General features: G+C 40.5%; 1 long non-coding RNA gene across 1 annotated transcript in view; it reads left to right on the top strand.

Annotated features, from left to right (window-relative positions):
- Positions 1-27,819, top strand: part of LOC135361851 (uncharacterized) — a 69,092-nt gene that overhangs the window by 22,109 nt on the left and 19,164 nt on the right. The window contains exon 2 of the long non-coding RNA XR_010405986.1: positions 25,597-25,718. This is a non-coding gene — a long non-coding RNA (uncharacterized LOC135361851). The remainder of the gene's footprint in view (positions 1-25,596; positions 25,719-27,819) is intronic.

Genomic DNA, 27,819 nt, shown 5'->3' on the forward strand with positions numbered 1-27,819 from the left:
TAAAGTCCCCCCAAATTACCCAATGTGAGCGTGTTGTCTGATTTCCACTAAGTCCTTGAGGAGAGAGGGCCCCTGGTTTGTTCACTGTTCTTCCCCAGAGTCCTGGCAGAAAGTAGAAGCTCAGTAAAGTTCTGTGGTTTGAATGGAGCCGGTGAATGAGCGCACAAACAAGTGACATCTGAAGGATGAGAAGTGGTTAGCCTGTGCAGTAAGGTGGAGAAGCGTGTCCAGGAAAGAGACAGAATGGAAAGGCTTGGCAGAGACAGAAAGCAGCGTTTTCAGTAACTGAAAGACATGAATTACGGCTGCATTGTGAGGTTTGAATGAGAACCGAGGCTGAAGAGGAGAGAAGGGGCAGGTTCTGGTAGCCCTTCTTTGTGTTAAGGACTCAGCCTTTCCCTGAGGGCAATGAGGAGGTAGGAAGGGAGGAAAGTTCTATGACTGTAGGGGTAATTTTTATTTATTTATTTTTAACAAAAATTACAAACAGATGGTGTGAATCTTTTCTAGAAGCCCATTGTTTCTATGATAAAAGCATTAAAGCAAATCTGAAAAGTACAGAAAAGTGTAAAGACAAATATATGTCACTTGAAGTTTTAAAAAAAGTGATAGTCCCTGTGTGGTTTATAAAATGGCAACCATCACAATGGCTATCTTTGATTTAGTGCCTACTAAGGGCCAGGCACTTTGTAGGGTCTTTATACGTAATGACCTGTTTAGTCCTCATGGCAAACCCGTGGGCCAGATGGAAGACAACATGCAAAGGATTAGGGCCATTAGGTATTAACATTTTTTTAAAAGTTTATTTTATTTTATTTTATTTATTTATTTGAAAGAGAGAGAGACAGCAAGAGAGGGAACACAAGTAGGGGGAGTGGGAGAGGGAGAAGCAGGCTTCCCGTGGAGCAGGGAGCCCAATGCAGGGGCTTGATCCCAGGACTCTGGGATCATGGCCTGAGCTGAAGGCAGACGCTTAACGACTGAGCCACCCAGGTGCCCCAGGTATTAACATTTAAAATACAGAAATTCTTCAGGGGCACCTGGATGGTGCAGCGGGTTAAGCCTCAGACTCTTGGTTTCCGCTCTGGTGGTCAACTCTGGGTCGTGAGATCGAGCCCCACCTCCAGCTCCTCTGTGCTCAGCAGGGAGTCTGCTTAAGACTCTCTCTCTTTCTCCCTCTGTCCCCCCCACCCCCCTGCATGCTCTCTCTCTAAAATAATAAATAAATCTTTAAAAATAATAACATACAGAAATTCTTCAGCTTTCTCAGCAATGAACACGATTGTCCTATGACTCTGTCTTTGAGGAGAGGCAAAACTTTTACTCAGTAATCTTCCCAGCTCCATGAATGATTTAGACACTGGAAACAAATGTCAGCACAGAACAACACCAACTATTATTTTTAACTTTTTGTTTTGTAAAGTTTTATTGTTTTTTTACAAAGATTTTATTTCTGAGTAATCTCTACACTAAACGTGGGGCTCAAACTCACAACCCCAGGCCAAGAGTCACAGGCTCCACTGACCGAGCCAGCCAGGTGCCCCTAACTTTCTGTTCTGGGCTTAGACTTGCAGAAGGATTACGAAAATAGTACAGACGTTTTACATACCTTTTGCCCAACTTCTGCTAATGCTCACATCTTACATAATCATGATACAATGATCAAAACTAAGAAACTGACATTGATACAATACTATTAACTAAATTGCAGACTTTATGCAGATTTCATCAGTTTTCCCACTATGTCTCCTTCCTGGCCCAGGAGCCAGCCACAATCTCATTGCATTCAGTCTTCTTTAATGTGGGACAGTTCCTCGGCCTCTCCTGGTCTTCTATGACTTTAATAGTTTCAAGGAATCTGATCAGATATTTTATAGACTGTCCCTCAGTTAGGGATATCCTTGTGTTTTCTCATGATTAGATTGTGATTATGCATTTTGGGAAGGGTCCTACAGGGGTTATATACCCTTCTCAGTGCACCATATTGGTGGGTACTAGTGATAGTAACTTTGATCACTGGATAAAAGTGGTGTCTGCCAGGTTTCTCTACTGTACAGACTATTGTCCCCGTTGTATTTAATAAATAATTTGTGGACAGTATTTTGAGACGATACAAATATCCTTTTCTCTTCAAACGGATATTTTCTCAAAATACCCATTTCTCTTCACTTTCACCCACTAATGTGAGCATTCATCAGAAGATCTGGCTGGTAGCAATTACTACTCTAGTATTCTAATGGTGTTTTCCTATGCCCCTGATTCCTTAAATATTTCTTAATTGGAATTCTTCTGTAAAGAAGAGTTGTTCCTTCTTTATTTACTTATATTTTTATATAGATTTTATTTACTTATTTGTCAGAGAGAGAGAGAGAGAAAGAGAGCAGGGGGAGTGGCAGGCAGAGGGAGAAGCAAGCTCCCGCTGAGCAAGGAGCCTGATGCGGGACTTGATCCCAGGACCCTGGGATCATGACCTGAGCCGAAGACAGATGCTTAACCAACTGAGCCACCCAGGCATCATCTTATTTATTTATTTATATACATCAATATGGACTTTTGAATGTTTACTTCATTCCTTGGATTATAACCCCATACTATCATCATTTATCTTGTTATGCAAATTGATCTAACTTTGGCTACTGGAAGCTCTTTTATTTTTTATTTATTTATTTTTTAAAGATTTTATTTATTTATTTGACAGAGAGAGACATAGCGAGAGAGGGAACACAAGCAGGAGGAGTGGGGGAGGGAGAAGCAGGCTCCCCGATGAGCAGGGAGCCCAATGTGGGGCTTGATCCCAGGACCCTGGGATCATGACCTGAGCCGAAGGCAGACGCTTAACGACTGAGCCACCCAGGCGCCCCCTGGAAGCTCTTTTAGATTGGCTCCTGTATCCTTTTGACATACCCATATTTTGTTTTTGAGCACTTCCTTATTTCTGGCACCAAAAGATGCTTCAGCCAACTATGTTTTTTTTTTTTTTTAATTATTAGACTCCATTTTTTAGAGTAGTTTGAGGTTTACAAAAAAAGTGAATAAAAAGTCCCATGTACCTGCCTCAGTTTCCCCTATTATTAACATCTTAATTGATATAACATCTTAAATAATAAATGATATTATTAACATCTTAATTGTATTTTTTATAATTGATGAACCAATGTTGTTACATTACTATTGACTGAAGTCCATAGTTTAAATTAGGATCACTCTTTGTGTTGTACATTCTATGGGTTTTGAAAAATGCATAATGTATATTAACAATTACAGTAACATACAGAGGAATATCACTGCCCCAAAAGTCCCTAGGCTCAACATATTCAGTCCTCCCTCTCCCTACCCCAAACTGCTGGCAACCACTGATCTTTTTACTGTCTCTGTAGATTTGCCTTTTGCAGAATGTCAAATAGTTGGAATCATACAATGTGCAGCCTTTTCAGACAGGCTTCTTTCACTGAGCAATAGGCACTTATGATTCTTCTATGTCTTCTCATAGCTTCATAGATCATTAAGAAGTTTTATTTCATGAAATATATAGATTCCTGCATGTCATGCAGCATTTACAAAAACTGTCCATGTATTGGACTATAAAACAAGTCTTAATAAATTTCAAGAATTGGTAATCTACAGACCACATACTTTAAGCACAGCACAATCAAGGAATAAATCAATAACGAAGGGTAGCTAAAGGATAACTAAAAGATACCAGACTGGAGGGAAATGAAATATTACCTAACAGTATTTCTGAGAAATTGTAGCTATATCAAGACAAGCTCAAAGCTTTGGTTGTGCTTGTGGGATAGTCTATACAACTTGCCTGATTCTTGATCAGGAGTTCCCTTGAACTAGGTTAATTTTGGTCCTCTCCCAGGATTCCCTGTAACTTGGGCAAATTATGTAAAGGTGACTCTTTACTCAGACTCTCTAAATTTCAGGATTTTCTTTTCTTTTTCAAATTATCCTAAAATCCACATCACTTTACTTTCCTGAAAGTAGCTATGACTGTTGGGTCCTCCACGCTTGTCCTGGTCAGGACTGAATCTGGGTAGTCCTTGGGCTGCTGGAGCTGTCCTGAATTTAATGTAATAGCAGAAAACAGGGAGCTCACTGGGTTATCCTGGTCAAGGTGTCAATGACTTGTACCTCTCTGCTGTGTGGCTGATTCAGAAAGTTGTGGTAGGGAAACAGAAATGTAGCTAATTTCTTTTTATTGCTGTATAATATTCCATTGTATGGAGGTACCACAATTTGTTTATCTGTTCATCTACCACAGGACATCTTGAGTGCTTCCAAGTTTTGGCAGTTTGAATAAAGCTGCTATAAATGTAAGTTTTCAACTCATTTGTGTAAATACATAGAAGTATGAATGCTGGATTGTATGGTAAAACTATGTTTAACTTTGTAGGTAACTGCCAAAGTGGCTGTGCCATTTGGCATTCCCACCAGCAATGAATGAGAGTTACTGTTGCTTCACATACTTGTTAGCATTTGGTGTTGTTGGTATTTTTGGATTTTAGCCATCCTAATAGTTGTGTACCAACTATGATATTTAACTGGCAAAGTCCAATAAGAGATGTCATCTGAAATGTATGTGACTTAAGAATCAGATTTCTAGGAAAAGAAGATTTCTTGGAAAAGAATCCAAGCAGAAGCAAAAAGAAGAAGGAGAAGAAGGAGAAGAAGGTTCACCCTAGGATGACAAGATCTATCTGAAAACACAAATAGAACTTAATTACCAGTCCTAGGGTCAAAACTGAGGAAAGGGACCACACCAGTATTTTTTAGTATCTGGACATCTCCTTTCTTATATCTTAATTTTGGTTAGCTGGAATTCTTCAACTACATTTTTCAAAAAAGATAAATGGAGAGTGTATTTTATGATCCCATGAATATTGGGAATGCCCTCAAGCATAGAAGACAAGTATTCCAGAATGGTAGGACATCTGTTGTGCTTTTCTGCTCAGTGTCATGTTTTGTTTTGTTTTGTTTTTGATTGAGGAACATTTGCTCCCCTAACCCATGTATTTTTGGTGCAATTATCACTTCAGAGTGAGTAGATACCTAGACCTGGTTAGTTGTGCTAACCTGTCCACAATTATTCGTGCAAATGATGGGCATATAATCCAAATAGGGCCGATCAGGGCCCTTGAATTAAATTACATATATGGACTATGAGCCATATAGATATGCTTGGGATGCCAGTGGTCATCTTTCCTGTCAAGTAAACAGTCCATTTATAGCAAGACAGAAGACTGAAGCCACCATAAATAAAATGAAACAAGCAGGTCTGAGAGATAGAGGGAGAGAGACAGAGAGAGAACAAGAACAAGGGAGGGAAGAGAATGAGAAACCAAGAAGGGTCCAAGTGAATTGTTTGAGATCTTTGATCTGGTTGTGCTTGAAGTCTTACTCCTGGGCTTTCCAGTCACACAAACCACTAAATTTCTTTTGTTCATCTTAAGAGAGTTTGCATTGGTTTTCTGTCCTTTATAACTGTAAAAAGGTATAGGATTAGTACTAGGAATATGCCATTGCTAGGGATAGACTCTATTGTGAGGATTTGGATGAATCTAAGTGTGGCACAGGACAGAGAGCACCCCCCCATACTAAAGGCAGGAAAGTTTACACCTTTTGTTCTGCTCTTCTGAAACATATGGCTGAAGGGTCACCTGTTATTTCTTTGGACTCAGACCACACGCCTGATGAGACTGGAGCTTTAGAAGAGTCATCAAAATTTTAGGATGTTGCCTGCTTCTTGCATATCTTTCAAGAAAAGAAAAAGCTTAAGCATAAATTGGTCCCTCTGAAAGAAGGAAGGAAATAGTACATAACTTTGTTAAGAGATGCCTTTCCGCTATTTGGATGTGGGTGGTAATCTAAGACTGCAGTGGGCCAGATAATCAGGCACCTCATGGAACTACAAAAGCCAATAACCCTGCCCCAAGCTGAAGTTAGTATTGGCAGAAGTGGGGAGATGGGAGATGGGAGATGGAGGGGATGTGATGGGACTCAGGAGGAATTTGAGAAATCAGGAAGCCTGATCCTTTAAGCCCTTCTCCCAAACTATCCTGCTGAGCATTTGCTGGTGGTGAAGCAATAATTCATTCTCTAGGAAATAGTCAACCAATGGCTTCAGTTTGGGCACAGCACTGATTAGCTATCATTTAGCTGAGGAGTCATTTAGCTGAGAGCTAAGACCTGCTGCTAAGGGACAGATATGCAAAAGAGTCTGGTCTGTAATCAAGGACACGATTAGACAAGATTTCTGGTTTTCACTTACAGAAGTAGGCTCCAATCAGTAGATGACTAGGGTTTAAGAGGCATTGAATTGTGGGGCACCTGGGTGGCTCAGTCAGATAAGCATCTGCCTTCAGCTCAGGTCATGATCCCAGAGTCCTGGGTTTGAGCCCTGCATTGGGCTCCCTGCTCAGTGGGAAGCCTGCTTCTCCTCTCCCTCTGTGTTCTGTCACTCGCTCTCTGTCAAATGAATAAACAAAATAAAAAAAAAAAAAAGTATTGACTTGCCAGAGAAATGCCAACCCCAAAGAGCTTGGGATTGCTAGGTTTCTAAGGCAATCCCCAGGTTCTTGTAATAACACCAAACAAAAAAGGGACACTAAGGAGCAGGACCTCCAGAAGAGTTTGTCTTGCATTCATTTCAGGCATGCCTTGGAGAATAATGAATTTGGGTGATCTGTCTACAGGGCAAAGCCTGAGCAGTCAGATTGGTTCCACTGTCAAAATGTAAGCGATTCTCCAGGGTATGGTGCATGCTGTGGCACATGTCATGTAGGTCTTTCTGAATAGACCTGTAATTGAAGATACGCGGTTTTCTTTCCTCTACCATGTCAAGGAGGTGTAGGGGATCATTACACTGGTCACTTAAACTACAGGTTGTTGGATTAAGAGGAGCGATATCTGGATGTCAGAGATGTGTGCATTACCCAGAGATCTGGGACATGAAGATGTGATGCTGGGTTGTCTCTCTTGGGAGTAAATGGGATGTCAGTTATACATTAGTTGGACAAACATTAGGAGGAGGCACTTTTGAAATTGTATGTGCAGAAAGCAAATGAATAAACAAATAAATAAACAAAATGCAGAAACAGACCCATAGGTACAGAGAACAAACTGATGTTTGCTAGAGGGGAGGGAGGTAGAGGAATGGGCAAAATGGGTGAAAGGGATTTGGGGGTACAGGCTTCCCGTTATGGAATGAGTAAATCATGAGGATAAAAGGCATAGGGAATATAGTCCGTGGTACTGTAATAGCTTTGTATGCTGACAGATGGGAGCTACACTTGTGGTGTATAGACGTTTTTGAATCACTATATTATACACCTGAAACTATGTAACACTGTGTGTCAACTACCCTTCAATAAAAAAGAAATGTAAACATATCCTTAATCATTTTTATATTTATTACATGGTAGAATGATAATATTTTAGATATATTGGTTAAATAAAATATATTATTTTAAAAATGTATGGGATTAGGGGCACCTGGGTGGCTCAGTTGGTTAAGCAACTGCCTTCGGCTCAGGTCATGATCCTGGAGTCCCGGGATCGAGTCCCACATCGGGCTCCCTGCTCGGCGGGGAGTCTGCTTCTCCCTCTGATCCTCCCCCTCTCATGCTTTCTGTCTCCCATTCTCTCTCAGATAAATAAATAAAATCTTTAAAAAAAAAATGTATGGGATTAGATGGGCAGCTTGCCTCTCTTCTTGTCAGTTTAATTTCTCTTTCTACCCAGGGGGTATGGGGATGCTGTGTTCTTACACATTTTAATTGCTTATCTATTACAAAATACACTGATGTAATTTTGAAGAGAAAGTGATGATTCGTATAAGTAGAGAATGTGAGCGTTTAAAGGGATAATCTAGTCTAACCCACCATCTCCACTTCCATTTTACTGTTGTTTAAGGTCACAGTGCTAAGTAGGACTGGGGCACGAATAATAATAATAATGATGATGAAGACCAAATAGTACTGGCAGTTTTCACAAACACCACTGCACTTAATGTTCACAAAGATCCTCTGAGCCTCCTATTATTATTATAGCCTGTTTACCAGTGAGGAAATTATATTTTAGAAATGTCAAGGTATTTGCTTAAAAATATTATATTAAATCTCTAGATTTTCAATCCAGTACTTCCCCTATTATGCAATGAAACCTCACTGATCTTTGTTTGCTTAATTGAATTCTAATTAAAAATACTTTTCAAATTTGGATTTAGGATTATCTTTTAAAAAATTATAGTAAAATGCATAAATGGTATCTAGCACCAAGATCTGATTTCCTATATTTCTTATAGTCTATATCACAAGTAATATTTCCCATGCTTCTTGATATTACACTGTTTTGTGGTATTGTCTAGTTTGTATGTGTATGTTTTGTGTTGTCTGAGCAAAAGGCTTTTTCCCTGCTCAAAGTCTAGTAAATTTCTTTTGCAAACCCTCTTAGTGACTTCTTTTAAGTTCACCCAAACAGTCAGCTCTTTCTCGCCTCTCTCTGGCAGATTTCCAGACTGTATATATCATTGCCTTTGGCTATTCTTGTCAGCCATAGCAGCAGAATTTGTGCAAAAGTCTTGTAAAGAGTGTCTTGCAATGTCATGGCCTCTGCTACTAATGCCTTCCTTCTCTTCCTTTTAAAATGATTCTCAGACCCTTTGTTTTATAGAGTGGACTATTTTGTCTTTCTTCTATGTGCAGCTAGGTTTTTCTCATGAATTTAGTAGAAGTCAACACTGAACTTTTCACAGTCAAAGGTGCTTCTCCTCTTGCTCCTTAAATCCCTTGCTCCTTTGGTTTCCATTAGGATTCCTAGTGGGATCCTTGTAATGTTGAACATCAGTCATGTCAAAGAGTCCTGGTCCTGCCATTTTCTGGTTGGGTCACCTGGGACAAAGTTCTTCAACCTCATCTATAAAATGGTATCATATTGCACATACCTACCTGGCAGAATTGAGAAGATGGAATTAGATGAGAAAGTAAAGTGCCTAGAATTGTGTTTACTAAAACACAACGTTGGTTTCCACTTTTATTATTCCTGTAAATAATTCTTTCTTTGGTTGAAGTTTCTCTGTTGTCATGCTAACGACTTAGTCATATGTCACAAACTCACCAATGCCTTCTTTCTTCTGAAACATTCTAAGGCAACTGTTTTGTTTTTGCCTAAACTCTGTATTTCCTGATCATCTTGATCCACCTCTCTTTTCAATCATTTTGCTTCATTCTTTTTACTGCTGACTACTCTTTGGCATATTTAGATTGGAGAGAAGGTCCCTGTAGGTCATTCCTCTGACATTTTTAGTCACTTCATATTGTCACAGTACTTTGCTAACTCCACGTATAATCTGATACATCAGTCCCCAAGAAGTCCCATTTTGTAAAGATAGTAGAAAGATCGATACTTAGCACCTTACAGTGATATGTCTATTGGCTTATTGCCTGTTTTTCACTAAGCTCTTAGAAAATGCATTCACATAAATATTCTTCAATTCTGTATCATTTATATTAACTTCACAGACTGTGATTGATAATTTCTAATCCTATCCTCTTTAATTGTGGGGTGATCAAGATCCTCTTCTAATTCTAATGCTTTTTTTAATATTCAGGAAATTCACCACTTAACAAATATTTATCTATAACAACAACCATAAACAAATGCTAGTATTCAGGGATGCAAAGATAAATAAGATTGTCCATCCTTGAAGGAACACATAATAAGTACGTTGTCCTTTCCTTATCTCTTTAAAAAATATTCATATCCTCCCAAAATTGAAACAGGAAGAAATAGAACATTTGAACAGACCAATCACCAGCAATGAAATTTTTTTTTTAAAGATTTTATTTATTTATTTGAGAGAAAGAATGAGAGAGAGAGCACGAGAGGGGTGAGGGTCAGAGGGAGAAGCAGACTCCCCGCTGAGCAGGGAGCCCGATGCGGGACTCGATCCCGGGACTCCAGGATCATGACCTGAGCCGAAGGCAGTCGCTTAACCAACTGAGCCACCCAGGCGCCCCACCAGCAATGAAATTTAATCAGTAATCAAAAAACTCCCCAAAAAGTCTAGGACCAGATGACTTCACAGGTAAATTCTGTGAAACATTTAAAGAAGAGTTAATGCCTATTCTTTTCAAACTATTCTAAAAAACAGAAGAGGAAGGAAAGCTTCCAAATTCATTTTATGGGGCCAGCATTACCCTGACACCAAAACCAGATAAAGACATGACCAAAAAAAAAAAAAAAAAGAGAGAACTACAGGCCAACATGTCTGATGAACTTAGATGCAAAAATCCTCAACAAAATATAAGCAAACTGAATCCAACAATATTTTTTTTTTTTAAAGATTTTATTTATTTATTTGACAGAGAGAGACACAGCGAGAGAGGGAACACAAGCAGGGGGAGTGGGAGAGGGAGAAGCAGGTTCCCCGCAGAGCAGGGAGCCCGATGCGGGACTCGATCCCAGGACCCTGGGATCATGACCCGAGCTGAAGGCAGTCGCTTAACCAACTGAGCCACCCAGGCGCCCCTGAATCCAACAATATTAAAAAATCATTCACTGTGATCAAATGGGATTTATTCCTGGAATACAAGGGCAAGGGTGGTTCAATATTCACAAATCAATCAGTGTGATACATCACATCAACAAGAGAAAGGATTAAAACCATATGATCATTTCAAAGATTTATTTTTTTATTTTTTTTATTTATTTGAGAGGGAGAGAATGAGAGAGAGAGAGAGCATGAGGGGGGAGGGTCAGAGGGAGAAGCAGACTCCTCGCTGAGCAAGGAGCCTGATGCGGAACTCGATCCTGGGACTCCAGGATCATGACCTGAGCCGAAGGCAGTCGCTCAACCAACTGAGCCACCCAGGCGCCCCACCATATGATCATTTCAATAAATGCAGAAAAAGCATTTGACAAAGTACAACATCCATCCATGATAAAAACCCTCAATGAAGTATGTTTAGAGGGAATACATCTCAATAATAAAGGCCATAGATGAAAAACTTACAGCTAACATCGCACTCAATGGTGAAAAACTGAGAGATTTCCCCCTAAGGTCAGGAACAAGGCAAGGATGTCCATTCTTGCCACTTTTATTCAACATAGTTCTGGAATTCCTAGCCACAGCAATCAGACAAGAAAAAGAAATGAAAGGCATCCAAACTGGTAAAGAAGAGGTAAAACTCATTATTTGTAGATGACATGATACCATATATTTATAAAACCCCAAAGACTCCACCAAAAACCACTAGAACTGATAAAAGAATTCAGTAAGGTTACAGGATACAAAATCAATATTCAGAAATCCATTATATTTCAATACACTAATAATGATGTAGCAGAAAAAGAAATTAAGAAAACAATCCCATTTATAATTGCACCAAAAAGAATAAATACCTAGGAATAAACTTAACCAAGAAGGCAGAAGACCTATACTCTGAAAAGTATGAAACTCTGATGAAAGAAATTGAAGATGATGCAAGCAAATGGAAAGATAGTCATGCTCATGGATTGGAAGAACCAATATTGTTAAAATGTCCATACTACCTAAAGCAATCTACAGATTTAATGCCATCCCTATCAAAACACCAACAGCATTTTTCACAGAACAAGAACAAACAATCCTAAAATTTTTATGGAATCACAAAAGACCCCAAATAGCGAAAGCAATCTTGAAAAAGAGGGACAAAACTGGAGGTCACAATTCCAGATTTCAAGATATACTACAAAGCCACAGTAATCAAAACAGTATGGTACTGGCACAAAAATAGACACATAGATCAATGGTACCAAATAGAGAGCCCAGAAATAAACTCACGATTATATGGTCAAATAATCTTTAACAAAAGAAGCAAGAATATGCAATAGGAAAAAGACAATCTTTTCAACAGACAGTGTTGGGAAAACTGCACAGCTGCAAGCAAAAGACTGAAACTGGACTACTTTCTTACACCATTTGCAAAAATAAACTCAAAATGGATTAAGGACTTAAATGTGAGACCTGAAACCATAAAAATCCCAGAAAAGAGCACAGGCAGTACTTTCTCTTGACATCAGCTGTAGCCACATTTTCTAGATGTGTCTCTTGAGGTAGGGGAAACAAAAGCAAAATTAAACCATTGAAATCACATCAAAATAAAAAGCTTCTGCATCATGAAGGAAACAATCAACAAAACTAAAAGACAACCTACCAAAAGGGAGAAGATATTTGCAAATGACATATTTGATAAAGGATTAGGATCCAAAATATATAATGAACTGATAGTACTCAACACCAAAAAACCCCAAATGATCCATTAAAAAATGGGCAGAAGACATGAACAGATATTTCTCTACAGAAGACCCACAGATGGTGAATAGACACATGAACAGATGCTCAACATCACTCATCATCAGGGACTTGCAAATCAAAACTACAATAAGACATCATCTCACACCTGTCAGAAAGGCTAAAATCAAAACCACAAGAAACACCAAGTGTGAGCAAGGATGGGGAGAAAAAAGAACCTTCATGCACTGTTGGTGGGAATACAAACTGGTGCAACCACTGTGGAAAACAGTATGGAGTTTCCTCAAAAACTTAAAAATATAATTACCATATGATCCAGTAATTCCAGCACTTACCCAAAGAATATGAAAACACTAATTCAAAATATATATGCACCCCTATGTTTATTGCAGCATTATTTACAATAGCCAAATTATGGAAGCAGCCCAAGTGTCCATTGATAGGTGAATGGCTAAAGAAGATGTGATATATATAAAATGGAATATTACTCAGCCATAAAAAGAATGGACTCTTTCCATTTGCAATGACACAGATGGATCTAGAGAGTATAATGCAAAGTCATATAACTCAGTCAGAGTAAGAATTTAAGAAACGAAACAAATGAACAAAGAAAAAAAGAGACAAGCCAAAAAACAGACTTTTAACTATAGATTATAGAAACTGATGCTTACCAGGGAAGAGGTGGGTGTGGGGATGGGTAAAGTGGGTGAAGGGAATTAAGAGTACACTTATCGTGATGAGTACTGAGTAATGTATAGAATTGTTGAATCACTATATTGTACACCTGAAATTAATATAACACTGTATGTTACCTATATTGGAACTAAAATTTTAAAAGGATATTATATCCTTTTATTTTTATAATCATTAAACTTGGCTTCTTACATAAACGATTATATGGTCCTACAACCTTGGAATAATTCTCACCATCAGGATTATCCCAAGGCTTTTGTCAAGGTGAAAAAAAAATAATTAGATGGTTCCCAGAAGTGGTTTGTGGTTTGGGTATAATTTGCTTACTATTTGCATGTGCCTATTTTGAAAAGACTTCTTGGTTTCAAGTTAAAACACTTTGGCTATAATTGAGAGTAGATTACCTGCTTTATGTTTGGCTGCCATAATTTATGTAGATTGACTATTCCAGAAACATAGAGCCAGAAGTGAGTTGACAGTTAAATGGAACAGAGAAGAGAAAAAAAAAGTCTCAAGAAATCTTTTAAGACAGTAATAGCCCCCATCTGGAATTTTCCTCTCCTCTGCAAGAGCTTTTGCAGTTAATTAGAGTGCAGGGTGACCAGGGGAGGTCTGGCCTGCATGGTGGGAGTTGATGGTTACTCCGAGTCTTCTCCACGCTCAGATATTTCCTTTACTCATCTTTGAGTTAGAACACGGAAGAACCCCCTGTCAAAATAGAAATGTTTAGCTACAAAATTTTATTGCTGCAAGAGATCTTACAGATCACTATACACAAAGGTTCTTAAGCCTTTTCAAGTGTGAGAACCCCTTTTTGACCTCAACATGTCTTGGATTCTCTTTCTGTAGGACTTACATTGTAGCATCTGTGGATTGAGAAGGTGCATAACTACAATATGGCCCTATGAATTCAATAATCATTTACATGAATTTAAACTTTAGGGGCGCCTGGGTGGCTCAGTTGGTTAACTGTCTGCCCTGGCTCAGGTTATGATCTCGGGGCCCTGGGATTGAGCCCTGTATCGGGCTCCCTGCTCAGTGGGGAGCCTGCTTCTGCCCTTCCCTCTGCCTCTTCCCCCACTCCCCCGCTCATGCTCTCTCTCTCTCTCCGTCTTTCAAATAAACTCTTAAAAAAAATCTTTATTAATCAGAACAGTAATTACATATATTTGAAACAAATAACTACACCTATATGAGTGAAGCATGTCATTTATTTCATCTATAATGTCCTAAGTGAACACATGGACTTGGAGAGCTCAGGGATTTGGAGGCCCCCAAAGTGAGACCTGTGCGTTGGGAACCACTGATTTAATCCAATCTCCTATTTTAACAGACAAAGATAAATGTGGTTCATGAATATTAAGTGACTTTCCAAGAACACAATTAGCTAGTGGCTGCCTCTAGTTCATTGACACCTTTTCCACTGGACGGCAACCTTCTTAAATGTTTCTGAAATTATCATCATGCAGATCACCAGAGAGAAGTATCATAAATGAACTAGCTCTGTACCACACACAGAAGGACATGCTCCTATACTTACCAACAGCAACAAAACATCTTTCAGTTAATTGGATTGTGTATAGAATCCTTGCATAACTTGTCTCACTTGACAAATATTTCTTGAGGATTGCCAGGAAGTAGAGACCTGTGTTAGGTACTTTTTAACCATAGAGTAAATTTAGGAAACACTGAATTTCTGGCCACAGATAATACCCTCTCAAAAAAGCTGAGAAAAATGTAAAAACCTTAAATATTATGGATTTTTGGCAAGGAACAGGCACAAAAGTCAGCAAGAGTGGACATCCTCAACTTCAGCCAACTAGAGAGAAGCAGTTCTGGCTGCTGAATTGAGAAAAGAAATGAGAAAATTCACCAGCCAAATAATGCACTATATTATTGGCAGGCAGAGGAGGAGGACTGTGTCAAAGATATTAAAAAGCCATTCAATGTTAGAATGACTCGATTCAACCAGGGGAAAATGAAAAGAACAATCAATATTTCTTAGATATATATATATATTTTTAAAGATTTTATTTATTTATTTGAGAGAGAGAGCACATGAGAGGGGGGAGGGTCAGAGGGAGAAGCAGACTCCCTGCCGAGCAGGGAGCCCGATGCGGGACTCGATCCCGGGACTCCAGGATCATGACCTGAGCTGAAGGCAGTCGCTTAATGAATTGAGCCACCCAGGCGCCCTAGATATTTTCAATGTTTAGATACAGAGGGTGTATGAAGAGTAGTCAGAGAAACTGAAGCCCAAGGCTTCTCTGAGAGATTGATATGAGGGGAAAGATGCTGAACTGAATGCAGGTCGAATCCATTCTCTCCCTGGATGCCCCTTTCTGCCTGTACTGCACTGATTTAGAAAACTATTGGGTTCAAGAGATTAGGTTTAGGCCTCTCCCAATCCTGTGATAATTTGGGTCATTTGGGGGTAGATCCTGTATGGTCCAATCATATCTTTCGTGTGCATAGAGTAATACTGAGGGTTCATTTAGTTGGATCCAACAATGTCTTAAGAAGGTCAAAACTGCTCACCTAGATGTTACTATGTGTGTCTATTTTCCATAGATAGAGCAGCTAATCTTATGAGCAGAATTTGCCATCTCCATCCCAACTTAATGAGGTAAAACTGTGAGTTTCATAAGGAATCTTCAGGGGGATAGAACTGAACATGAACAAATCCATTCCCACCACTGGAAGCTGTAACTCAAGCTCCATGTCTTTGGGGGATGACACATCTGGGTCTAAGAGAAGCAGAGAGTAGATATAATTGATGTCGACAGAAAAGCTGTACAAACAGATCACGATTAATTCTGTAGCCCCTGAAGCTGACTATAATAAAACTATGGTCCAGGGAGGGCTGCTTTGCATCCATGTTCCCCCACCCTCTCCTTCCCAAGACTCGCAGGCATTGGCGGGAGGGACCGGTGTTGGCAGTGGAGCAGAATTCTTTCTCTTGCCTTAACCCTCCTGGTCAGAGCTGCCCTGCTGGCAGCCATCCTGAGAAGGGCTCTGGAAAGTGGGCTGGGTAGCTGGAGCTTTTTCACCGCAGGCAGATTCGGTTGCTGTGGTGGAGTCCCTACGCATCTGAAGAGTGGCTCATTTGTTCCTGGCTGGGGAGCCCCAGTGCTCACCCAGGCGTGGCCCCCACGAGAAACCCTGGTGCTTACGAATGGGCAAACAAGAGACAGTTTGATTCACCACATTTCCGGGAGGATGAATTTTTGGAAGGAGAAAAAACAGTCACAGGAGAGTTTTCAGTGTTAGGGTCCTGGGGCAGGAATGGCAAGTTCTGAAGGAGGAGGGGAAAGGGAGAGTGAGATGGAGCAGAGAGGGGATGGGGGTAGGTGGGGAGAGAGATTCTTAGCAGTGGCCTTGGGTGGAGAGAATTGTCTAAAAAAAGATTTTAAGGATGTAGCCTTTATGATACGCTGTGGAAAAAGTTCTCACCCCGCTCCTTTATGAAAATCACTAAATAGCCACATTCTGTTCTTTCCAGTGTGGGAGCCAGGAGCCACGTACAGATACTGAGCCACTGAAGTGTGGCTGGTCCAAATTGAAATGTGCCTGGGATTTTGAAAATTTTGTAGGGAAAAAAGAATGTAAAATATCGGTGTCACTGATAAGTTTTTACATCAAATACTTGTTGAAATGATATTATTTTTAATATATTGGATTGAAGTACATTATTAAAATTAATTTTATCTATTCCTTTTTATTTTTTTTTAAGCATGTAGCTACTACAAAACTCACAGTTAGGTCTGGGGCTCACATTATATTTCTGTTGGCTACAACTGATCTCTGTCATCCTTCAGAGCTCCTGAGGTTAGATTTGTGTTTGTTTTGGATGGGCATGGGCGGTGCTGCAGGGCAGTTCAAACAGACCTTCACATCCATGTCTATTGATGACCAAAATGGAAGGGAGAGTTGGACTTGATATGTCTCAGGCTCCCAAAGGAGCATTTGTCAGCAGTCTTTGGTCAGCCCAAATGCGTGCTGAGACCAGCAGGCATTCACAAAGATTCCGAATCAAAGAAACATCCAGGAGAAGTGGGGCCTGACTTAAATATGTCAAAAGGAGACCAAGTTTTCCTACAAGAATGGAACTAGTGTTTACAGAGAAAGCTCAGAGGGCAAAGGTTGGAAACAAAGGGTGAACATTGGAGAGAAGACATGACTTCCTGGGTGAGTGTGACCACCATGTGTTATGCCTCAGTAAGAATGGCTGGGAGGGAGGAGAAAGAAGAAGAGAAAAAGGAAGGAGGGGAATAGAGGAGAAGGAAGGGAATGGAACTGAATTGAGAAAAATAGCTGGGCAAGACTAGACATGGTCCATGTGGTTTCTAACCGCTGTTGTGTTTGAAACGGCTTGAGAAATGACCACCCCATGGAGCAGAAATCCTCTGTAAAACTACCACAAGCTAAAGAAAAACACAGCTTTCCTAAATGTTCAGTAGTAGCAGCCCTGAGTCTATGTATTTGAGAAATGGCTTGGAAGCTGCCCTAATTTTTTGTGAAGACAAGACTGGGGAGGAAGGCGCATTTGGGTAAGTGGTGAGAAAAAATGGCTTCTGGGGTCCTCAAGGTCTGCTATGGATGTTTCCTTGAGCCCTCTCCACAGAAGGTCAGTCAGGGCAGCCTATCTAAGGGAGGCCCTGGTTCCATCCCTGGCTTGGTGTTATTATGTTGCATTGTGTATAAGTCAGCTATGCAGAGCACACCTGGGCCCTTCCCACAACCAGAAAAGCACCCTTCATTTCAGTTTACAGCAAGAAAAGACACTCATTCCAAAGAGTTAGTTGAAACACGTAAAAATCCCCCAACAGAGTTCAGCCTATGCTCTGAGTCTGAAGAATTCAGTCCAATTTCTTATCCTATAACTCCTGTGTCTATGGAACTGGGCAATGAAAATGAATGTTCTGAATAATGACCCAAGGCGCTGCAAAAGCCTGAAGTGCCTCACAAATCATCAAAGGAAGATTAAATTATGTCCTGGACTTACCAAAGCCAAAAAAAGTGAACTAATAATATATTTTAGAAACAGTTGCTCTGGGAGCTGAGACTGAAACCGTGGTAGTGATTAACCTCAATTTAACTAGAACATCTAAGTAACCAAAAGACTCCACTCTTAAAGTTTTCCAGTTAATTGACGATTCTTTTGCACACTGATAACAGGTATGAAAGGCTTTTATGTGTTAGGTTTTCTCTGAGGCAGAATTGTTAACACTACCAGCTTGGCAGAGCGTGGCATTGGGCATTGGTTTAGGGGGACCAGTTAGAAATGCAAGTTCTCAGGTCCCACCCTAGACCTACTGAATGGAATTAGCATTTTAGCAACATCTCAGGGGTGGACTTATAGGCATACTGAAGTTTGAGAAGCCCTGGCGTGGGGGGTGATTCTGACTCTTGGAAGGGGAGAAATCCTCTTTTCTTAAACAGGCCTCTGGGGGCTACAACAAATGTTTATTTTATGTTCTAGGCACTATACTAAGAAGTTTACATGACTCATCTCATTTTAATCCTTCAACAGCCAGAGGGTCGGTAGTATAGAAATTAATCCCATTTTACAGATAAGGAAACTGAGATACAAAACCATTAAGCAATTTGCCCAAACCCCCACACACTATGTCACGGAACCAGGATTCATATCTAGGCTGCTACTTGTTGGCTTTATAAGTTCAGGTCATTATTTTGTCTTTCTTACTTAGGTTTTGAGCCATCTATTCACAAGGTAGGCAGAGTTCCGTTGGTCTTACCCCCCATGAGTTTTCCTTATCCTTTCCAGAAAGCCTGGAATTTCCTGCTTGAAATCCCCACAGAATCTAGACAGTGGAATGACATTCAGTAGTCACTCAGTTAATGGCATAATCCTGGCTGGAGTGTAGGCTTTCATATTACAATTAAAAAAAAAAAAAAAACCCAAAAAGCAAAAGTGAGACCAAAAAATTGATCTGGAATCCCATCTTTCGGAAATAATATGTTAAATTTGGAGGTTTATTCTTACATGACTCAAGATAGCTCAACTAAAGGGGACTTATTTAAAAGTAGGGAGAGGAGGGAGGCAATGAAACCCCTCCTTCTACCCCTCAAAGGAACGAAGCACACATTCTCTGTTTCTCTGTCCTGTTCCTCTCCCTTCTGCAGACAAGGTTCTCTGCTTCCTACTCCATTTGCAGGTGAATGAAGATGGCCAGCCAGCCTTGATTTGACAATACCCTTCAGTTCATATGTCAGCAATCATGGGAACACGGTCTTTGTGTCTCTTACTTCTAAATTACTACTACTTAGAGAGTTCCAGGCTATTAATTGGGTTCTCACATTAATCAGCCAAAGTCAAGTTGTTATTAAAACAGGGCACCGTTTTTGGTAGGGATTGTAGGTGGGGCTTAATTCCAAATCATGGATCGTGGACTAGGCAGCCATGCCCAAATATATCTACCTCAGTTGTTTAATATGAAATGAGATCATGCCTCCTGTGACTACTTTTTTCACTTCATATTTTGCCAACATACCTCCCCATCTGTAAATATTATTGTACCTCATCAGTTTTACTAACAGTGTAGCATCCAGTGTATGCATCTGCCTCAGTTTGCTCAACTGCTTGCTATTGCTGGGGTATTTTTTCCTCCATATATTTGCCTTGAGCATGAATGTTGTTATGAATACTCTTGTCCAAAATCTTCATGACTGGTCTTAATTTTTTTGTTTATTTAGGATGAATTCTTATAAAGCAAAATTGCTAGGTTAACAAGCATACATTTTTTAAAGGCTTTCAGAATGCATACTCAAATTACTTTCTGAGAAAATTGCACCAGTTCATACTCCTACAGCAGTGCAGTATACCTTTTCACAGCCTCACCAGAACTGGGCATTATTCTTTTTTTATCTTTGCCCATTTGATAGGCAAAAACTAAGTTCATTGTTCTTTTAATTTGTGTACCTACTGAGGTGGAACAATTCTTCATATATTCATTGGCCTTTTGTGTTTCTTCTTTTTCAAAAACTCAACTGTACTTTACCCAGGAAAAAGGTTTCAGCATTTGTCATTAATTGTTGCTTGATCCTTACTCTAGTTGTAACTAGTGGCTTTCTTTCTTTGATTACCCCCACTTAAAGATAAGCCAGCATCACATTTTCTCCCTTAGGATAATACTATTTGAGCTTAAAACAATAGGTAAAGCTAAGCCTGTAGTTTGTCATACATCACTGCCCCATCAACCCTTTATGGAGTTGTTCTAGGAGAGGCATATTGATCTTCCAAGCTCTGTGATAAAATGCCTGAGACCAGAATCCCCAGGTGTTTTGTAATGGTGGCATTGGAGTGCAGGGAGAATGTGAGAGCTGCCAAGTTCATCTACTCCCAAGGCAGTTGAAGTTATTAAAGGAAGAAATTTTTTCTTATCACTTTTATCTCTACGGAAGGGGAGAGAAATCTGTATGGAAAGCTGACTGTTTCTTTTCCTAAATCCTTGCTTTACATCTGGCATTGAAAGAATGGACCCCTATCTCCTATTAAAGTTGAAGTCTGGGTAGTTTTGAGTCTTTCTTTTTTTTAAGTAGGCTCCTTGCCCAGCGTGGAGCCCCACACAGGGCTTGAACTCATGACTCTGAGATCAAGAGATCAAGACCTCAGCTGAGATCAAGAGTTGGACCTTCAACAGACTGGGCCCTCCAGTTGCCCCTAATTTTGATTCTTCTTAACAATTACTTCCCAAGACTTTGAGATGACTCAGGATAGAAGATTCCCAGGATAGCTGACTGTGGACGGAGTAGGCTCATTGAGAATTGTACATAGGCCAAGACATTTTGAGAATAACTTGTGGAATGGAGGAGCTGGGTGCACAGCTCAGAGATGTCCTTCCGTATAGACGGGAGCCACTGTGTTTTGAGTCAGCAAGGGTTTCCTAAGCTTCTCTCATGATAAAGATGACCTGATGCGTTTACTACAAATAGACAATCACAGGTTCCATCTGAGACCCATTGATTCAGACTCTTCAGGTGAGGATCTGATGATTCTACCATCAGGGAAGTTTGGAAAACACTGATTTAAAGGATCTGAAGGAAAACCTCTTGTAGGAGATAGTTTTTAGGATGCCCATCCAGATTTTAAGATACCAACTAACACAACTCCCTACCCATAAGTAGGACCCGAGCATTCATATTTGAGCTAGTCACCCCCCATATCCCTGGCCCTGAAGGGAGCCAGGCTGTGCCAGTCAGATTTTCTCTCCACAAACTAGAAATGGTTTTTAGGGATGGGCAGTATGTCTCTAGAACTATAACATGGAATCTTAAGAACATGGGATGAACATCAGGCTCCCTGCTCAGCAGGGGGTTTGCTTCTCCCTCTGACCCTCCCCCCTCTCATGCTCTCTCTCTCAAATAAATAAATAAAAATCTTAAAAAAAAAAAAAAGAACATGGGATGACTTTATTCTGCTATGTAGATAAAGAAGCAGTTAAAATGGTCTACAGGAGAGAGAAGAATGAAACAGAGTCCCTTTGGCTTGAAGTAGCTTGATTTGCTTTCAATAACTTGCATCCCAAGACCAAGATGTTCTAATATATATATTTTCTTAAATCACCTACACTTAACTAAAACTTTCACAATGAGGATCAATTGAAGTTTCTTAATGGATCTATTTTTAAAACGCACATGCTTCTGGAAAGATTACGGCTCATAATTTAATATAAATTACTTTAACCAGATTACTGCAAACTGATGGAATAAGAGCGTTATTTGTGGGGAGTGGCAATGCAGGTGAGGTGGGGAGAGGCAGACTAGGTGAGGAGCCCCAGTACCAGGTTTAGAGACCAACATGGAAACATGAAGACTGGCTATGTTCATTTCTATGTGGTGTTTACACCTTTTCTCCTTGCAATGGTGAGTGTGCAGGTATTTCCAATTCAGGCTGATCTATGCACCAGTGTGGATGTCAGGTGGCATTTAGGATCTGTCAGATTCAGATTTTCATGGCTAAAAATAATATCTGATTAGGATTCTTGAACTGAAGCTTAAAAACATGAATGGGTTATTTGAAGAGAACTCAGTGTGCTCGATGGAGTTGATTCAGGGTTCATGTGTTCATTCACCTAATCAACTCATTGCACAACCAGTTATGTTTAGCCCTTGCCCAGGACACAAGGGTAAGACAAATTTTTTTTCCTCAATAGGGATTTGGCAGTGGTTCCCTAACTCTTAGGGCTGGGTGCATACCTCTCCCGGGCATCTTGATCTGTTGTTCCCTTTTGTTCATCGTGAAAGGGCTATGGACCCCTTTGGGAAGTTGTCTTAGTGTTCCATTACGATTACAATTTCTAGACTTACCTATGGAGTCAAGGAGTTGTTAAACCAACTGAAAGTTCTCTTTTGCTTTCTGAAATTCAGTCTTCTTTGATGCTACTATTTCCTGTTTCCCCCACTATTTTCTTATTTATTATTTTGTGTGTGGAGGCTGTGGGAGGCGAGCTCTTATCTCCCAGGAAGGCTTGCTGTTGTAAAAGGAAATATCTGATTTCTCGGGATTTATTTAAGATCCCTCATGCTGCTCTTCGTCGTCTTCTTTTTTTTTTTTAAAAGATTTATTTATTTATTTATTTGAGACAGAGAGAATGACAGAGAGAGAGCACATGAGAGGGGGGAGGGTCAGAGGCAGAAGCAGGCTCCCTGTCGAGCAGGGAGCCCGATGCGGGACTCAATCCCGGGACTCCAGGATCATGACCTGAGCCGAAGGCAGTCGCTTAACCAACTGAGCCACCCAGGCGCCCCCTTCTTTTTTTTTTTTAAAGATTTTTATTTATTTATTTGACAAAGAGAGACATGGTGAGAGAAGGAACACAAGCAGGGGGAGTGGGAGAGGGAGAAGCAGGCTTCCCGCTGAGCAGGGAGCCCAATGTGGGGCTCAATCCCAGGATCCCGGGACCATGACCTGAGCCAAAGGCAGACACCCAATGACTGAGCCACCCAGGTGCTCCTCATGCTGCTCTTCTTTAAGGAAAGTCCCAAACACTCGGGAGGAGGTAAAACCATTGACAGTTGAGATGTTGGCAAACTTCTTAGGATCCGATGCACTCCCTGCCTTGGTTCATTTGTTGTCTTAAGGGCTTCCCTTCCTCTGCCAGGCAGGTCATTTTGAATTTTACTCGAAGGTCCGGAGAAGCTACAAGTGTGAGTTTAGTCTAGCTGTTTGATGCATTTACACTTTTATCTGATGATCTGGGAAAAAGATTTAGAAAAGGGGTGTCTTGAAGGTCGGTCCTGGAAGTCCAAGCCTAGATCCCTGGCTGAGTTCACTGGGAAAACACATGGCAAGGAGGACTTAGTGGATCTCTTGGAGCCAAAAGGACCCTGAGGCTGCATTCTGACTGGCTGGCTCTGAACCCCACCCCTCCCCACCCCCCGCACTGGCTCTTCAGCTGGGGGCTGGGGTGGCATGCGAGAGTGAAACTCAGATAATTTGTGCTTCCTCAGGACCTTCCTAATGTGGGGTCTAATGTGATGCATGATCTGCATGTATAATAAATTCCTATTAACTCTTACGTAGGTTTTCAGGGTACTTTGCAAATATGAACTCCCAATCTCACTGCATCTGCGCGTTGTTTCTCTCATTTATGGCTGGGCCAACAGAAGCATAAAGACCTACAATGGCTTGTCTGAGATCACCAAGTTAGCGAAATAGGCAGAGCTAATTGACTGATCATCTCTTAGCGCACGCCTTGCCCAGTTGGTCTGCCCTCATACTTGGTCTCAACATGACAGCTGCCGTTCACAGCTCCTTAGAGAAAGGGAAATTCAAATGCAGATGAAGGAAAGGGAAATTGTTTCAGTCCAGTGTTCTCTTAACAATTCATCCAAACCTGGGCTGTTGGGCTCACAGCACCCACGTGATTTAATATAGTCATGATTAAACTCAGTTCTAAGGAAAAAGAGTGTATGCACAGTAAACTAACACTAATGCATATTTGGGGAGAAAACTGCTGACTTCAGTGAAATATACATTTATTTCAACCACATGAACTTATAGGGACTGCTGTTTGTTTCTTTCTGTTCAACGAGGGATTAAATTGAGTTTAAGCAGCCTGGAACAGTTTGATGACTCTTCCTTTCAGCCATGGAAGGTGACAGGTGTCCTGCCTCTTACAAGCTGATGTCCTATCTGTGAGGATAGCAATCCACAACTGAGGTCTTCTGGCTCTATTTAGGCCCATCTACAGATTGATTTATGTTAGAGTTGTCAGTGACATGAGAAATAGATGAGAATAATGCAGAGCTAAGAGCATGAGTTTTGGCGACAAATGGTCTTAGGTTTGAATTCTGCTACTTAGTGATGGTGTGATTGAGAACTCCCTGAGCATTACCTTTCAGGTGATGATTAGACACCATATAATAAGTGGGTGATAGAAATGATAGTAGTAATAAGGATAATTATTATAGCAGCTACCATTAAATGAGTGCTTACTACACACCAACCACTGTGCTAAGTGAGCTCACTTTGTCCTTACAACAGGAGATGGGTAGTGCTAATAAATAGATACTTAACCAATGTCAGTTGCTTTCTTCCTTGACTGAGCAAGTATTTACTGAGTGCTGGTTAAATGTAGACATTGTACTAGGTGTTGGTGATTCAACATCAGATAGCTCATGACCCCTTCTCTCAAGGAGTTCTCATATTCATGGGGGAATGGGGAAGAAAACAAAGGAAATATAAAATGACAAGGACTATCAGGGGTACAACAGGAGCAAATAGAGAGGAGAATATAAAATAGACTGGGAGTCAGGGAAGGCTGGACCTTCAAGGGTGTGGGGCCAGAGAGCTGGACTGCTAGAGGTCATGGGTTTCTGGGTTGAAGTCCAGTGCCCTCTGTTAATCCTTGCTTCCTGGATGGGCATCTTCACTGAGACAAGGCTCTGGGAAGGTTCTTCCCAAGGAAAGGATTACTTTAAGAAAAAAAAAAAAGATGTTTTGTTATGAAGTTTTCAAATTCACACAAATAGAACAATAGACCCCTTTGCCTATCCCCCAGATTCAACAGTTACCAACATTTTGCCACACTAACTATGTGAAAAGGACAATTTTTGTGGGGGTCTTTCTGTCACAGGCTCTGCTGGTGATTCCAGAGAGACTGAGTAGATCCCATGTCCATTGCCCCTTGTCCTATATCCTTAAACTGGATCCCTCTCTTGGGAGGACACTCCTCGATTCTAACAGGGGAGCAGGGGAATGTGGGACCTTCACTGCGATGGTGCTAATAGAGTCAGACAACTCACACATAGGCTGGAGTAGCATCTCCTTATAAACTAAAAGGAACGTTATTATTGCTGTGATCAGATCTGCATTCTGCATATATGGCACCTTTTTTTTTTTAACATCAGTCCTAATGCCTGGTTTGGTGAACAATGCCTAATTATCACATGGTCGGTGTAGTATGAGCATCTTTAACACATGGATTGGACACAATGGGCGTCTTAGTTAAGATGCTAGACCTCAACAGGTGACTGTTGTCACCCACATCTGTTACTTTGCAATCATCTGTTGAATGCTAGATCTGATTGAGAATATAGATTTGGACTTTGTCTTTTCTTCTCTTTTTTCCCTTCATCAGCCTCGGTCCCTGGAAAGGAGTCTGTGACAGGCTGCATGCCCTGAGTGGCGATTTTGAAGGCAGAAGAAACAACAAAAAAATTATGAGTGCTTGGACTACTAACCTGTGGGATTTACTTCGAGGTATATTTTTTGGATTATAAAAGAATTGATTGAGCTTATGAAACAAGAGTAAGTCATTCCTGGAAGGGAAATTCTTTTTAGCATTCAGTAAAGGGATCGACAGAGGTTTAACCAAGTTAGAATAGGACTGCTTTTGTTAAAAAGGTGGAGATTAGGTACAGGAGAAAGCATTTTGAATTGTCAGATGGGAATCTTAAGTACAATCCTAGGCTCTGCCTTTGAGGAACCAGGTGGTATTTGGCGAGGCGTTTCACAGCTCTGGCCTCAGGGTCCTTAACCTGTTTGTGGTTTTAAGAGAGTTTAATGCAGAGCAGTGGTTAAAAGCAGGGTCTTTTGGAAACAGATAAAGCTGGGTTTCAAGGCTAGGTCAGGGGCTTGTTAGCTGTGTGATCTTGAAAAACTTACGTAACCTTTCTGTTCTCCATTTCACCACCTGTAAAACTAGTATAATAGTAATAGCTACAGCCCAGACCTCTTATAAAATTAAATATATTGTGCTTAGCATAGAGACTGGCACATTTAGGCTCTCCATAAATGGGAGTTATTATTATTATTATTATGTGTCCTTGTTACCCTTTATACCCTATTCTACCTAAATAATCAGAGATCCAGGAAGAAAACAAAAACCCTCAACAAGATTTTACAGAAAAATGAAGCAAGATACTTGTCGCTAGCTAGCGTCATTTTCACAAGTACTTTGTCCTGATACAGTGGCAGCATGCATGAAGAAAGCATGCATTATTAGCTCCGTGTCAAGTCTATGGTTCATTTTTAATCTCATTCATTGAAACAACCCATCAGAAATTCAAGTGTGTTACCTGTTCTCCATGTCTTTCTTTCCTGGTGCTTTGTGAACATTCTCTCAGATTTGAAATTCAGAGGCTGGTGCCCAAAAGTCAGATTTCTCTGTGATCCCGTTTGGTTCAGATGTGCCCACACACCTCAGATTCCCCGTGTTGAAGTCTGCAATCAGTACAATTCTTTTCTTTCTAAAAAGAGTTTATTTGGAAGAATATTTGAAACAAACTGAGAAAATGTGCAGATATTTGGACAGTTACTTGAAACAAATGAGCAAGCAAACAAATAAGAAGAGTGAGTAGCCTGGTTCCACTTTTTTTCCCAAAGATTTTATTTATTTATTTGAGAGAGAGAGAGCGCGAGCGCACAAGCAGTGGGGAGGGGCAAAAGGGAGAGAGAGAAGCAGACTCCCCGCTGAGCAGGGAGCAGATGCGGGACTCAATCCCAGGACCCTGGGATCATGACCTGAGCAGAAGGCAGACGCTTAACTGACTGAGCCACCCAGCAGCCCATAGCCTGGTTCCACTTTAAAAAATAATAAACTTGGTTAACTTAGGCTCAATGCTCACTACATGCCGGGCAGTGCTCTAAGCTCTCTGTGTGTAATAATTCATTAATCCTCACAACAGCCATGTTAAGTTGATTTGATGATCATTCCTGCTTTGCTGGTGAGAAAAACTGAGGGAAGATAGGTTGAGTAATTTGCTGGTCGGACAACCAGTACGTAGCTAAGTTGGGATTTAATCTCTTTCAGTCTGACCCTAGAACCAGGTTCCTATCCACGAGTTTCTGAATAGCACGAGGTACTTGTAATAATTTTCTATTGTTTTATTAAATATTGAACTCAAGAAAATTAAATCACAGCACACTGCAAATATAATTCAAACTTTTATTAAATGTCAGAATATCGGATCCTTGGATGCATTCTACTTCTGGGCAATTAGCCAGGTTCGAAGCATATATTTAAGTCTTTGCTGCCCCGAATCTTGCACTGACTTTGAGGGCACATCGGATGACGCAGCGACGAGAATGAACTCACTGACACACACTTTTGGGAGGATACCTTGAGATCTGGGTTGTGTGGGTTCAGATGTTACCTTATAACCCGCAGGCCTCTTCAGGCCTGAATGTTGACTTTGAATGGCCTCCTCTATTGAGAAAGTTGTCATCTAACTTGGAACTTGTAAGTTCTGAAATGGAAATTTATTCTTTTTCCTTCAGCAAGGTGCGGGCCCCCTGAACGTAAATGCTCCTGGTTTGTGAGTAAATTTATAGCTACTATCATAACCATTTTCTCTTTAGT

The sequence above is a fragment of the Mirounga angustirostris genome, unplaced genomic scaffold (genome assembly GCF_029215605.1).
Source record: "Mirounga angustirostris isolate CCGP_5_RB_7025 unplaced genomic scaffold, mMirAng1.0.hap1 SCAF_10, whole genome shotgun sequence".
Classification (NCBI taxonomy): Eukaryota; Metazoa; Chordata; class Mammalia; order Carnivora; family Phocidae; genus Mirounga; species Mirounga angustirostris.